Source organism: Chrysemys picta, chromosome 13 (genome assembly GCF_011386835.1).
Source record: "Chrysemys picta bellii isolate R12L10 chromosome 13, ASM1138683v2, whole genome shotgun sequence".
NCBI lineage: Eukaryota > Metazoa > Chordata > Testudines > Emydidae > Chrysemys > Chrysemys picta.
The window spans coordinates 44,754,088-44,768,807 of NC_088803.1; the positions used below are offsets into that span (position 1 = coordinate 44,754,088).

The following is a 14,720-nucleotide window of genomic DNA, read 5'->3' on the forward strand; positions in this document are numbered from 1 at the left end:
TAATAAATATTACTTCAGGAGGAAGGGATAAAAATGACTTGGATATAAATTTTTGCAAATATTTCTATAAATTACAGAAGTCACTCTGCAAGTTGGGTAATGTGGCCACAAAAGGCTCTAAAAAAGAGAGAGAGAGAGAGAGAGAGAGAGAGAGAGAGAGAGAGTGTCTCCAGTCAAAACTTGCATCCAAGGACTGTTCATCTAGATTCAGAGTTTGACTAGGGCACATCGGTTTCCATAAGCAGTGGGAAAGTCTGTGTTGCTGCTTCAAAGTTGAAGGAATCACAGAAGGGTTTCCACATCCTTGCATGTGCACTGTTGATGTGCAGTTTGCAGGCAGGTGTTCCAAAGGGAATTAGGGGAGCGTAGGCTTGTCAAACAGAAGTAGTGGGTCCAAGCATAGCACATACCAGCATGCTGAACCTCGGAACCCACAGCAGCCCTTTTACTCAGGCTTTGCTCCCTTTTGAAGGATTTGGTCTAATCTTTGTAATAATCAAGATAAAAGGACGTGATGTGCACACGGGCTGAGTATTTGCAGCTTACATTGACTTTAACTGGAGTCCTGGTTGCTCAGCACTTCTGAAAATCTGGTCCATAGTTGTTAGCTAACATACTGCCCAATTCTGTTCACTGAGTTCAGCTGGAGCAGGACCGTTATCCCTTTGTTCCTCACAGTGTTGTCAGAAAAGGAAGACAAACGTTCTGAAAGTACGGACTTCAGTCGGAGTTGTATGCATGTTGTTTTTGCAGGCCTTAAAAGAGGGATACATACTCTCGAATCTTAAGAAGATTCTAATTTAGGACCTTGTTGCAATCATTAAAATCTGCAGGCAAATAACCTTTTGTGCTAAAATAAAAAATAAAATTTCTTTGTCATCAAGAAATTTAAAAAGTTCTTCACTGTATTTGCTATGCTTTTGCAAAGCAAGTCAGACAGTAGAGGGAGCACAAGTTAACTAACAGCCACTATTCCGAGAGCCATGGAGTCAACATTCATGGCACCATAAATCAGGTTAGTAGAAATCAAATAAAGAAACAAACAAGTAAAAGCCATGTTGGTTTGTGGTCTACAGGAAATGGGGGTGGGGACTGCAGTTTGTCAATGGAAAATGGGTTAAACTAAACAACGGAGAGAGGCCTAAAATGGCACCTTAATATGGAATCTCTGCACATTTCAAGGGAGATTGTATTTAAATTCCTGGATCAGAACCTGCCTCCCCAGATTTGGGTCTGGGTTGGATTCAAAACCAGAAAGGGACTATTTTCTCTTTCTTGTTTGGATGGAAGTGATATCTCAATAGAAGACTTCATGCAGTTTTGGTGCTATAACCATTGAAGCCAAATGGGAATATTGGTCCTAAACTAGCCTGGAATTGAAACCCCAGTGTTGACTCTTTACCCCATTTCTGCTAAACAATTGATAACTGTACTGACAAACAAACAAACAAACAAATAACCCCACACCCAATTAATTATGGAAAGTAATCGACCATGTATCTTTGACAATAACACAAAATCCTTAACAATTGATATGCTTCACAATGCAGAAGCCAGAATATATTGAGAACAATTGAACCTGTGCTAGTCTCTTTGGTTTAGAAAATACAGCATCTCCAAGATACAGTTTTCTTACACAATGAGTCAAATGTGTTTGTGTTTTTAAGTACCACGGTTGAACTTGGATTTGTTGCTGAAATGTATGTTTTCTTGGGGATCGTATTCATTACTGGGTTTGTTGCAGCTACAGAATGACATTTACATGACAAACTTTCTGATATAAAAGCCAAACTCAATTGGCTATAAACTTTAACATGAAAAATTCTAAGAATCCAGGGTTAGATGTTACATTTAGAGAGAATGTAGGACAGCAATACATGAATCTGGTCGGCTCTCTTTATCAGTTTTTTCAGTAAAATGATTTGAGTTTAAGTTAACTTCTTACTGCTTAAGAAGATTATATGGTTCATAGAAAAATAATTCAGACTGCTTAATTTTTAAAGCTTTTCTAATAAGAAAACTTCAAAGAGGTTCCTTTCATGATAGCATTAAAGTAAAGCAGGTAAAGTGAAATGTTCCGACACTGGAATGTAGTTTGAAAAAATAGATTTTTTCTTTTTAACCAAAGATGAATCCATAGAAATATTTGTACAAATCTGTATAAAAAAGAACAAAATGTATTTTAGTGACTAAACACTTTATTAAAGATAAATATAATAGTTGATAGTGTGACCATTTTGGAGATATGTCTGTATTCAATTGCAGATTCCGTTTTGCCTTGTGAACACCATTTTGTGATTGTAACCTTTACTGCAGTCTTCACTGTGTGTTGCAATGTCCATGTTGGACTCAGATATGCAGTCTGTGCTGAAAACCAGTCTAATCCTTTTAGTCAGTCTGTTCTAGAGACTGTGTATTGGTGATAAGGTGTGGGGCACCTCAAAGAGGACTAATAATGGCCCTTGCTAGCTCTCTCATTTCATTGACTGATTCTTCCCTGTTGGAACAATGAGTTCTCTACAAGTAAGGCCATTGACTTTGAATGGCTCTCAGTGACTAACCCAGTTCCTTGGGACAAAAGACACAGAAGCAGCGGGGGAGGAGAGATAGGGCTGGAGCGAGGAACTCCTGGACAGAATGGGAGGGAGATGGTTTTAAAAGAAAGGTTCCATGAGGTTTCTAAGGAAGGGACTAAATTTCTGTCACCACTTGTAAGCAGAACTTGCTGAAGAGAGTGAAGACAGGAGAGACTCTCCCTTGCTTAAAGATGCTGGCCAGAACCAGGACTTGCAGACAGAGTGAGATCAGACTAGGGGAGGTTGAATTCATAGATCTGTAATTCTACTGTGCTTTTTTAAGAGTAAAATGTGTGTAGTTAGGAAGTCCTTTGCTAAGTTTGTGTTCTTGCTTTACTCTCCCATTGGCCCTGATAGGTATATCTACATTTATTTATTTATCTCATAGAATTGGAAGGGACCCCGAAAGGTCATTGAGTCCAGCCCCCTGCCTTCACTAGCAGGACCAAGTATTGATTTTTCCCCAGATCCCTAAGTGGCCCCCTCAATGATTGAACTCACAACCCTGGGTTTAGCAGGCCAATGCTCAAACCACTGAGCTATCCCTCCTAGAAAACCAGACCTCCCACAGCCAGGTGGACTCTTATTTTCTTACATACATATTAAGAGCTGGTAACAACCGTAAATGGTAAAGGAATACAGAAGAGTTGAGGCATTATAGGTTATGAATTACAGTAGGCATATATTGTTTCTGTAACAATTATATGGGGGGGGGGGGGAGTTCTGTATCAGATCATCTCATTTGCCCCATATTTCCTCATATAGTTCAGTAGTTAATCTAAAAAGGATCAGAGCAAAAGATTTGTTTTAGAATGGGTTAAGGGTGTAGAGTGTAGGAGCAGCATAATAATTTAATTCTATTTTAGGATCATAGCTATGCTGACCGAATGTATGTTCAGTCAGTGTAGCCTTCCCCACCTCCCCACCAAAAAATTATGAGGTAAATTATAGCCATCAGGCTTCAATACATCTACTGTAGCAAGTGTAGATCAAGGCAAGGAATACAAGAGAGGGAACAGATCCGTTGATTAGACCAGTGGCTCTCAATGTTTACAGACTACTGTACCCCTTTCAGGAGTCCTATTTGTCTTGCATACCCCCAAGTTTCACCTCACTTAAAAACTACTTGCTTACAAAATCAGGCATAAAAATACAAAAGTGTCACAGTATACTATTGCTGAAAAATTGCTTATTTTCTTTGTTTTCATATAATTATAAAATAAATCAATTGGAATATAAATATTGTACTTACATTTCAGTGTATAGTATATAGAGCCGTATAACCAAGTCATTGTCTCTATAAAATTTTAATTTGTACCGACTTTGCTACTGCTTTTTATGTAGCCTGTTGTAAAACTAGGCAAACATCTAGATGAGTTGATATACCCCCTGGAAGACCTCTGCATACCCCTGGGGTTATGCGTTTGCTTTACTGAGAACCACTGGATTAGACAGTCTCCAAACAAGTTGGAAGTGCATGGGGCTTTAGCAAATGTACTACACCTGACATGCAAGAAACAAAGACAAATTGAGCTAAAACCACACTGGGCTGTACTTTATCTAGAAGGATGTCAGTCTTTCACATATGTATAGAATACATCACAGCTGCATATATACCTGAGCAGAGATTGAAAAATCTACTGACCCATGGCAAATAGGACACTTCCCTGTATAATTGTGGATACCAGCACATTCAACTTCTGCAGCTGTATACCTTCCTTTAAAAAAATGCATGAGTGTTGTTGGCACTCTGAACTTTTTAATTAACTCCTTTAGGGACAACGTGGCAGGACAGCAAGGCTTAGCAATAATAGTCACTTTACTCTTAAACAGCACTAGAGAGCTACAGATCTTTGAAAAAGAACCCAGTCCTCAACACACCCCTATGATCTCACCTCTCCTGTGAGTCCAGGTTTGGTCAGCATCCACCAGATAGGCAGCCCTTCCTACCTTTTCTCTCTGTAATCTGGTCTTCCTAGATGTACTGTGATTGTGACACTGGATGTAGTGCCATGTTGTGAGCTCCATTGTTTTGTGAACGACATTTTGACTGTAACTTTCATTTTGGAGGGTGACCTTCATCTTGCATTGCAACTTCCATTGTGCATTACAGCATCTATTTTGTAGTAGAGGCTTGACTGAAAGACTGCCTCAGGATCGCTGACACAGCGCAATCTAGGACCATCAGCTTTGACCATCTCCCAACAACCAACTCACAAGAATGATGAACTCTCTACAGAATCCATGGCTGGGGGGAAAGAGTCTGGACTTTCTCAGCCTGGGTAGGCACATGACCAAAGGATCAGAGATAATATTTAAGGAGAAAGTTTCTCTTTGAGGATACTGTCTATAAACTCGCTCACTAGAATATTCAGGGAAAATTAACACACTTTTCATTCAAGAGTATATTCATGGAAAATGCTGTGTGGCATTCGCCCAGCTCTAGTAATAATAACAAACATGCCCATGCATGAGCTAGGCCAAACAGGCCTAGAAATCCAGAGTTAAGGCTGAATCCTAAAAAGACAATGCAGGAACATTAGGCCCCAAAATGTCCTCTAAAAGCTTGGTTGTATTTCAGCTTGCTGGCTAGGATTCTCCCTGCAGCTACAAGATATTTCAAACAACAAAATCAATTAAATCTATTCCTTTCTGTGTGTCTCACAATAGGCAGTGCTGTGCATGCTTAGCACGTGTGCCGCTTTGGTACAGAGACACTATCAAGACCGAAATCATTTTAAACAAAACAAATAATGTGGCTGCTGAAATCTTCCTCTGGAAGACGTCCTTGGGAGACGCCTTCCTGACCAGTCATTTGCATGGAGTTAGTGTCCGCCTCAGTAATACTTACACCAATTCAAAGGTAAAATATTGCAGGATAAATGTGTGGCTATGTAAATGAAATGCAGCCAAGTGAAAGAACCCTGCATGGAGCACGGGACTGTCCCTCCCCCATATGCCAGAGGGGACTCAACGCTGTTTCAAGTAGACTGCAGCAGAAGGAGTCATTAGGGAGAAGGAGTCTGCCAGGAGCCCTGTTCTGCACCTACACTTTCTTGAATCTAGTTACTCCAAAACCATGCAGAGGACACAGAGGGGGGTTTATAGGCTGGCATAGAAGCCTAGAGGTTTTGCTGCAGCCCTACCACCTGAGGGGGCGGTGGGGTGTGAACTCCATCTGAGTCCTCACCTTTGCAGCATTCCCTACACCAATCCAGATTCCTCAGCATTAGTACAGAGAGGGATGAATTTCTATCAACAGCTCTTTACTAGCACAAATACAGTGACCCCACAGACTGAAGAGGAGAGGGTGATGTACACATACAGTGTTACAGGTTTCAGAGTAGCAGCGGTGTTAGTCTGTATCTGCAAAAAGAACAGGAGTCCTTGTGGCACCTTAGAGACTAACCAATTTGTTTGAGCATAAGCTTTCGTGGGCTACAGCCTACTTCATCAGATGTATGTAGTGGAAAATACAGTAGGAAGATGTATAAAATACAGTAGGAAGGTATATATATCTTCCTACTGTATTTTCCACTACATACATCTGATGAAGTAGGCTGTAGCCCACGAAAGCTTATGCTCAAACAAATTTGTTAGTCTCTAAGGTGCCACAAGTACTCCTGTTCTTTATACAGTATTACTTCATTCATTTATGTGGAGCATGCTGGAGGCCTAGTAACTAAGGTGCTGAGAATCTTCCACTCCCATTGAAGTCCATGCTGGCTGAGTATGCTGAGCACCTGCCAGGACTGGGCTCTCCGCTATGAAACTTGCTCAATGTTTACGTGGTGTAGCCTAAGCTGTAACAAGTTGATTGCTTCAGAAGTGGCTAGGCTACTCTTCCTCAGACAAGAGAGTATGCACGGAGCAATGGAAAAACAAATTCTGCATTACAATACCCAAGAGCATAAAGCAAACAGGTGACCTGTAAAAGAACAAGCTGTTGGGTTTCTGCCCTGTTTGTTTCTTGATGGTGGATAAAGAAGGCCTGAAAAGCGTGTGTGTATATTTCCAAAAAGAAAAGTTTGCTTCTTTGTTATTTAAATATATAAAATGTATGGAAATGTTGGGAGCTCAGATGAGAACTGGGAGTTTTTTGAGACCGTCACTGAAATACAAGAGCGTTAAAACTTTAACAAAGCCATCGTTCTCCCAACTGTTTGAGTTGAATAGGTATTAATAAAAAACAAAACAGTTTTACAGTCTAATAAAGATCACTTCCCACTGTAATAATTATTTATTTTATTTATGTGTATTTCAGTAGTGCCTAAAGATCTCAACTGAGATGGAGGCTTAATTTTGCTGGGTACAGTACTGTACATAGTCATAAGAAATGGTCCCTACCCTGAGGTGCTTATAATCTAAGTAGGCAAAACTGACAAAGGACAGGAGGGGAAGTGATTTGCCCGAAGTTGCACAGCATATCAGAGGCAGAGCTAGGTCTAGATCCCAGGTACAGGTCTGTCGCATCTTACGCACATTTAACATGCGCGATTTCAACTTTACGCAGTCTGCAAAAACAAAACAAACAAACAAAAAAGAGAAAAACAACAGTTTTAATACTATACCTGTAGTGCGGGGGATTTCGCTCGCCATTGAACTCAATGGGGTTTTGGTTATATGCGGTTTTCGCTTTATGTGCTAACCGCGGAACGGAACCCCCGCGTAAGATGAGACAGACCTGTATCTTGAATACCAATTCAGTGCTTCGTCCACTAGACTGCACTGCCTCTCCATTGACTTAATGGTTTCATTGCATGGCACCTCTGAAATCATAGTCCTGTCAAATCTCCATAAAGTCTTCCAAGAAAAAAATCAGTGTAGATAAGAACTTAAGCTCCAGTTTTAGAACTGCATTTGTGTGCTCTATGAATACAGCTTTAAGATAGGGGCCTTAGTTTTTAATGTAAAAATAACAAGGCAGGAAAAAAATATGTTTTTAGATAACCTTTTCAGGCTTTCTGTGCTAAGAAAAACAGCAAAAACTCCATTCTGTTTCCTTTGCAGGTCACCTTTAATAATGGCGGTTGGTATTGAGAGTACTATAGCTTTGCCACAGTAAAACATATGTGCAATTATAAAAGCTATTTTGCGTGTGATCGTTTGAATGCAGTTTGAATTTAGAATGTAAAAAGTGGCAGATGGATTACAGCACATTAGAACCTGTGACAATGTACCAAGATCTATTTAGAAATCTTCTTATACCCCTTCCTGTTACACTCCATAAAATGAAAATGTTCGGCCAGTAATTAATAATAATATTATTTAGGGCTAAACTGTGCACTGCCTAAAGAACAAACTGGTGATGAAATTGTAACTCAGACTCATAATCTGCCTCTCAGATCCCACCCTTTGACAGCAACATGTCACATGTGCTGCCTGGAGCACTAGGATGTACTTGTACTGCAGTTTCATAAGAAACTTTTTACAAAGTTCACTGCTGAATGCCTGAATGGTTGGAAAATAAATTAATAATAAAAAAGAGAAGATGGGTGAAGGTAGAAGATGAAAGGCGATAATTCTGTGTTTTTACTATCATAATCCTGAATTCCTTAAAGTCTGTTTTCATTTAGTTAAAGAGACGTTGGGGGGGGGGGGGGTGTTAGGACTTCAAAAAAAAAAACCAACCTTGTGGCCAATTCAATAAGTAGGTTTTGGGATTTTTTTTATTTTTTTTTATTTTTGTTTTTTTTAAACTTTAGGTTTAGAATTTTTGTATGGAAAATTCTGTTCTACTGGAGAGGGAAACATTTCCCATTAGCTCTGTTAGTTTTGGTGTACTCAGAAAGTGTTTTCAGTTTGTTCTTTTGGGAGAATATTGATGGCACACCTATTTGTTTATTAGTGACATTGCACATTTCATTATACCCTGCTTGTTTCCTATTCGAAATTCCTATTCCTATTCCATACGGTCGTTCTACTTGATGATAGTTTCTTGATCTACCTGGGTTTCATTGATGATAATTTAATTTTTGACCTGGTTCACCTGTTAGGGCTTGTTGACCTGTTCTTTGGCTGGTGACTGCAGGGGACAAAAATTTGCATAGGCTGCTAGCTCCATGTCCAGTTTGCTTTGTTTTTCCTTATTAGATTATTTTTGGGCTCAAATTTATTTGTTCCCCTTAAACTGGCTTGAGGTTACTCTAGGGTAGGGGTTCTCAACCTTTTCTTTCAGAGCCCCCACCCAACATGCTATAAACACTCCAAGGCTCACCTGTGCCACAATAATTGTTTTTCTGCATATAAAAGCCAGGGCTGGCATTAGGGGGTGAACAAGCAGGGCAATTGCCTGGGGCTCATGCCACAGGGGCTCCTGCCACAGGGGCTCCTGCGAAGTTACATCCTGGGTGGCGGGGTTCAGGCCCCTGGTCTTCAGACCCATGTAGCAGGATTTCAGCTTTCTATCCTGGGCCCCAGTGAGTCTAATGCTGGCCATGCTTGGCACCCCCCTGAAACCTGCTTGTGGGCCCCCAGAGGGCCCTGGACCCCTGGCTGAGAACTACTGCTCTAGGGTCCCTTGTTTACCATATCAAAGAGCAAGCAGGAGACTTTGAAACTTTTTTTATCACTGAGATGTTGTTAATTTCAAGCCCAAAGGATTTTGCATGATTGAAGATGGCTCCATCTAGCAAAATTATAAGCAGTAGACTTGATTCACTGCAAGAGTCCCCTGGGGTCTCATGCGTTTTGAGACCTCCTCCTAGGAATTGTTCGGGCAATGACAGAACTAATCAAGGCAAATAAAAGATGGATCTGAGTCTAAATCGTAGCCTTAATGAATCACCACATCAGACTGGCGGGAAGGCCAAGTTTACTGGGGATTAATCATGTTGAGAATTGTAGGTCTGATCCTGCATTACTGGAGTCTTAACCCAAGAGCATAGGCCTTTTATTTATCATGCTAAATTTAAAAAAAAACAGCCTGCAGAAGAGAGAAAACATCTCTAATCAACACACGAGTGTCCGTGCACACACTCAGAGATATATTAGGTGCCCTTAAAAAGTGCCACCTGGTTGAAAGATTCCACTTGTTCCAGAGATGCTCCCTATTTTTACAAGGGGGAATTCTCTTAGACCCACTGGAACATTAGGGTCATGAACCTATGGAGCAGCAGCACGATGTGCTGAGTAACCATGGACCTTTCCCAAGGAAAACTCTCATTTCTACTCAAGGGTCCAATCCTGCCAGGTGCTCAGAACCAGTGGAACTTTTTGGGGCACCCACTGCGTATAATTGTGTTAATTAATTCTTTCCCCCCGATACTCTAAATCCTCTAGAAGATAATAAAGCCCTGAAAACAACATTGTCCCAGAGTGGAGCAGAAAAAACCAAAGGCATCCTCATCCTTCCTTCCCATACAATGAACGGTATTAAAAAAGGAAACAGGGTTTAGGCATTGCCTTGAAGGATGCTACGTTATATGTTTAGGTGGGGGAGAATTCCAGATTCACAGGTGTTTGACAAGAAGGGATCAGCGTCCCTTCCTCTCAAGATCACACTTCAGTGGGATCAGCATTCCAGTCCCTCGACCCACCCTCAGCAAATCTATCAAATATAATCAAAAGTATTATATGAAACTTACCAACACATAAACCTCTCACAATCACCTAAGTACAAAGGTGGTCTTTTAATGTTATTAATTTCCAAAGATCCTATTGTCGCTGCTTTGGAGCAATTTTTAACTTCAGGTATAAACCACCTTGACAAAATATTGTTGTCTTGCCACCAGAGTAAATTCCATGCCCCTTCCCTCAAAATCCTTAAATCTAGACCCACACAGAGGTATCAGTTTCCTTGGAAATGTTTCTTTTAGACTGTAAAAAAGAATCTGCAACAGGATAATATTGGGTTGCAATATAACATTTCTTCTGGAGCTTTTACCTATCATTGTATTTAGACCCAGAAGGAACATCAACCGGTTTTAATAATATTTAGCTGGAAGTGTGAAACACAGTCAAAACTAAAAGGAGCCCAGTCTCACAAATTAATGCATATAGGACTTGATCTCCCATTAACTTAAACAGTGCAGGATCAGGTCAATAGGTTTTGTCTCCCTATGTCTAGGCCTGCAGTGGGTGAAGAAGACATCATTTTTTCAGATAAATGAGGAACAGTCCCTAATACAAATGTCATGTGATCACAGAATGCACACTTTTGGATAGTTCTTTTTTTACTGTTTTTAATAAAGAGAGCACCAGTTTTAATACAATGGGCCAAATCAGGTTCCACTGTAAATCAATGGGAGTTTTGTAAATTAGTTGAATACATCCTTCTTATCCAACACCATAGCCCAAGGTCTTATTCCACCCTGAAGGCCGCAGGTATACAGTATACAAGGACCTTCACAATTCCTTTGTCCCGCAGCTGCTCCAGATATACAGATCATTGTGGTCATTTCAGCACACACCTAATTCACATTTTGTTTTAGGACAGTGATCAGTGCCATCAGGTACAAATGCAAACAATTTCACAGCAATGATTCACTTATCAGTGAATGTTCTACCACACTTCCCATCCAGGTAGCTTGTTTGGCCTTTTTCTGTCTCCACCTCCAATTACTATCATATTTGTGCACACATTTATGAGTACTTTGAGGCTCCAGTTAAAGATCTCCCCCCATCTGGAAGGGACTGATGACAAAGAAAATACAAAAATGCCTTGAGGCTGAGGGCAGATTTCCCCTTCTTCATAAAGTGGTACATATTGACAGTTCTGCATTCTCTTCATAACTATTACAATGGGAAACTGATGAGTTTTTACTAGGGCTGTCGATTAATCACAGTTAACTCACACAATTAATTTTTTTTAGTTAACTGTGATTAAAAAAATTAATTGCGGTTAATCGCACTGTTAAACAATAATAGAATACCATTTAAATATTTTTGGATGTTTTTCTACATTTTCAAATATATTGATTTCTATTACAACACAGAATACAAAGTGTACAGTGCTCACTTTATCTTATTTTTATTACAAATATTTGCACTGTAAAATACGATATAGTATTTTTCAATCTACCTCATACGAGTACTGTAGTGCAATCTCTATCATAAAAGTGTAACTTACAAATGTAGATTTTATTTTAGTTACATAACTGTACTCAAAAACAAAACAATGTAAAACTTTAGAGCCTACAAGTCCACTCAGTCCTACTTCTTGTTCAGCCGATTGCTAAGACAAACAAGTTTGTTTACATTTACGGGAGATACTGCTGACTGCTTCTTATTTACAATGTCACCTTAAAGTGAGAACAGGCATTTGCATGCCACTTTTGTAGCCGGCGTTGCAAGGTATTTACATGTCAGATATGCTAAACATTCATATGCCCTTTGTGCTTTGTCCACCATTCAAGAGGACATGCTTTCATGCTGATGATGTTCATTTAAAAAAAATGCATTAATTAAATTTGTGACTAAACTCCTTGGGGGAGAATTGTATGTCTCCTGTTCTGTTTTACCTGCATTCTGCCATATATTTCATGTTATAGCAGTCTTGGATGATGACCCAGCACATGTTCATTTTAAGAACACTTTCACAGCAGATTTGACAAAACACAAATAAGGTACCAATGTGAGATTTCTAAGGATAGATACAGCACTCGACCCAAGGTTTAAGAATCTGAACTGCCTTCCAAAATCTGAGAGGGATGAGGTGTGGAGAATGCTTTCAGATGTCCTAAAAGAGCAACACTTGGATGTGGAAACTACAGAACCCAAACCACCAAAAAAGAAAATCAACCTTCTGCTGGTGGCATCTGACTCAGATGATGAAAATGAACATGCCTCGGTGTGCTCTGCTTTGGATCATTATTGAGCAGAATCCGTCATCAGCATAAACCCATGTCTTCTGGAATGGTGGTCGAAGCATGAAGGGACATGAATCTTTAGCGCATCTGGCATGTAAATACCTTGCGATGCCGACTACAACGGTGCCATGTGCACGCCTGTTCTCACTTTCAGGTGACATTGTAAACAAGACGTAAGCAGCATTATCTCCTGCAAATTGTAACCAAACTTGTTTGTCTGAACGATTGGCTGAAGTAGGACTGAGTGGACTTGTAGGTTCTAAAATTTTGCGTTGTTCTAGTTTTGAATGCAGTTATTTTTTGTACATTTGTAAGTTCAACTTTCATTATAAAGAGATTGCACTTGTATTTGGTGAATTGAAATATACTATTTCTTTTGTTTTTTACAGTGCAAATATTTGTAATACAAAATAAATATAAAGTGAGCCCTGTACACTTTGTATTCTGTGTTGTAATTGAAATCAATATATTTGAAAATGTAGAAAACATCCAAAAATATTTAAATAAATGGTATTCTATTATTGTTTAACAGTGCGATTAATCACAATTAATTTTTTATTGTGATTAAGTTTTTTAATTGCTTGACAGCCCTCGTTTTTACTGTATTTTCAGTGTAAATTTTACTCTGGCTCATATGGTTCCCACCCCACTGCAAATACCCCGTTATATAACTGGCATTTGTTTGAAAATAAATTGACTCCAAATACATTTCAAATAATAATAATAATTAATAAAAGCCAGGAAAATTATATATCTTCTGCTTCAATTGAATCTGGGCAGTGGAGATTCAAGACAAGTCTTTGAGGGCTTCTTTGGGCCTGATCCAATGCTCAGTAAAGTCACTAGGAGTCTTCCCATTGTCTTCAAAGGATTATGGCTCAAGGCCCAGACTCCCCGTCACTTTCATGTTTGACACCAACAGAATCACCAAAAGCCCTGAAAAATCTCCAAAGCCTTAGGTTGGGTAGGTATTCTGTTCCAGACCTATGATTGCTTTCAGATCCACCTCCCTGTAAGTAAGGGCAACAGAATAGGTGCAGTCTAATAGGTCAAGATGACTTCCTGGATGCTTACTGTATTCTTACTGCAGGTGGTTGCCAGTATTTTAACTGGCTGATGCACACTAGAATTTTCTTGTGCAGAATTTAATTTTCCAAAGGAGGATAAATAAATTTACTTGGGATGAGGGACATACATTTTTCACTAATCACAGAGAGAATACAGTGATAACTAATATAGAAGCTCAGGTAAAATATCAGTTTGGGGCAGATGCTATCAGGTAATCTTGTCTATATCTTCATTATGTGCTTTAATATTTTTAAAAGCTTAAAATATTTTTTCCTTTCCCATCTTGTTCTTTTCCCTGGTGTTTTGAGTGGAGTTGATATCAACAGTCATTTTGTTTGACAACTTCAGCTTACAGAATGCCAGAACATCATGCCAATAAATATCTTTGCTTCTGTACCAGCCTGACCAACCGTATTAGCACAACTTTGAGACTAGTTTTTGCTGATACGAAGGCAACAGAGGGAGTACAAATTTATGGGGTTTTGCAAAAATGGCCCCATGTCCTGCAAGCTCTTCAGGAATTAACTTCATGCACATGAAAACATAAAGTTAATAGATGTGCAATTGTTTGCAGGATCAGGACTACAGTGACAGTTTTGTTGTTGTTGTTTTAATAACTCTTTGGCACTGACCTTGTAAGCTGCTCTGCATAAACATACCTATACCTCTATGAAGCCCCACTGCAGTCTGTGAGGCTCTGCACAGCCTCCTTCCACCTGCAGATTACAGGATGAGAGCCTTAGAAAAACAAATCCCTTTTTGATAAATGTTGGGGAACTAGTATTTTACAAGAAGAAACACTAAGGCACTAACCTTTATTTTCCAACTGCAAGTGCAGTTCACTTGTTTATGCTTGTTACTGCCTGCTTTGGGTAGGGTATTTTTATTTTGTAAATCTTTTAAAAATAAACCAGAAATGGTTAGCTAACAAAAGGCATATACACAAGAGACAGGATGTAGTGCAATGTAGTCTAAAGCTTTAATCCAGCAATATTACTTTAACCATGCAAGTAGCCCCATTTACTTCAGTGGAATTATTTGCATACTTAAAATTAAACATCTGGCTCTGGTCCCAGGCCTGCAGGGAGATGATTCTGCCTATGCTGAGCTTCCAGGATCAAAGTATATGGGACTGTTGTGGCAAACATTTAGTTGAGTAACTTTACTCACATAGAACCACCTACATCAGTAAAGGTATATGCTTAAGTGTTTGCAGGATAGGCCTTATGTAATTTAGAAAAGCCTTAAAATTCAGCAACCTATAACA

At 39.4% G+C, this 14,720-nt stretch overlaps 1 protein-coding gene across 3 annotated transcripts in view; it reads left to right on the forward strand.

Moving 5' to 3' along the window:
* Positions 1-14,720, forward strand: part of GNAS (GNAS complex locus) — a 246,184-nt gene that overhangs the window by 83,125 nt on the left and 148,339 nt on the right. The gene's annotated exons all lie outside the window — the stretch shown is intronic.